The sequence below is a fragment of the Octopus bimaculoides genome, chromosome 24 (genome assembly GCF_001194135.2).
Source record: "Octopus bimaculoides isolate UCB-OBI-ISO-001 chromosome 24, ASM119413v2, whole genome shotgun sequence".
Lineage (NCBI taxonomy): Eukaryota > Metazoa > Mollusca > Cephalopoda > Octopoda > Octopodidae > Octopus > Octopus bimaculoides.
In genome coordinates, this window is record NC_069004.1 from 937483 (window position 1) to 938188 (window position 706).

Genomic DNA, 706 nt, shown 5'->3' on the forward strand with positions numbered 1-706 from the left:
TATATATATGGTCTCAGAATGTACGCACGATAGAAAGAGAGCCGGAGAGAGTGTGTGTAAAAACGAATGAAAGTTAGAGAGAGTTAGAGAGAGGGGAAAGAGAGAGAGACTGACTGATAGACGTACAGACAGAGAGAGATAGACATAAAGACATAGATAGATAGATTTGAGAGAATATATAAATATTCTGGAAGGGACCAACCGATATTAAAAAAACTTGCAATTGAGAAGAGGAGGTAAATAAAGTAAATATATTTTATGTGTACACACATACACACACACACACACACACACACATACACACAAATACACACGCACACACACACACACACACACACATATATATGTGTGTGTTAGAATATCAACACACACATTCATTGAGGCGGAATAAATTTCTTTTATCTTGGGATAATTTTAACTTCCCCCACCGACCTTTACCCTTCCCCCCTCCAACTCTATGCCCTGTTATTACTTTCAAATAGCCAACAATCTTAGATCTTAATGAGCCTAAATATCAAATAGAATTAAAGACGATATGCAATTAAAAAAATGCTCTTCTTAGCCTCGGGAAGAAGAAATCCTTTAAACGTTCGTTTGTGCTGCTTTTGTCACGAGGAATACTTCTTGGATTCACATTTTCTTTGATCTCTGCTATTTTCCACGGAATTTTGGGCGGTGAAGTAGGGTGGAGGATGGTAGGGGTGGG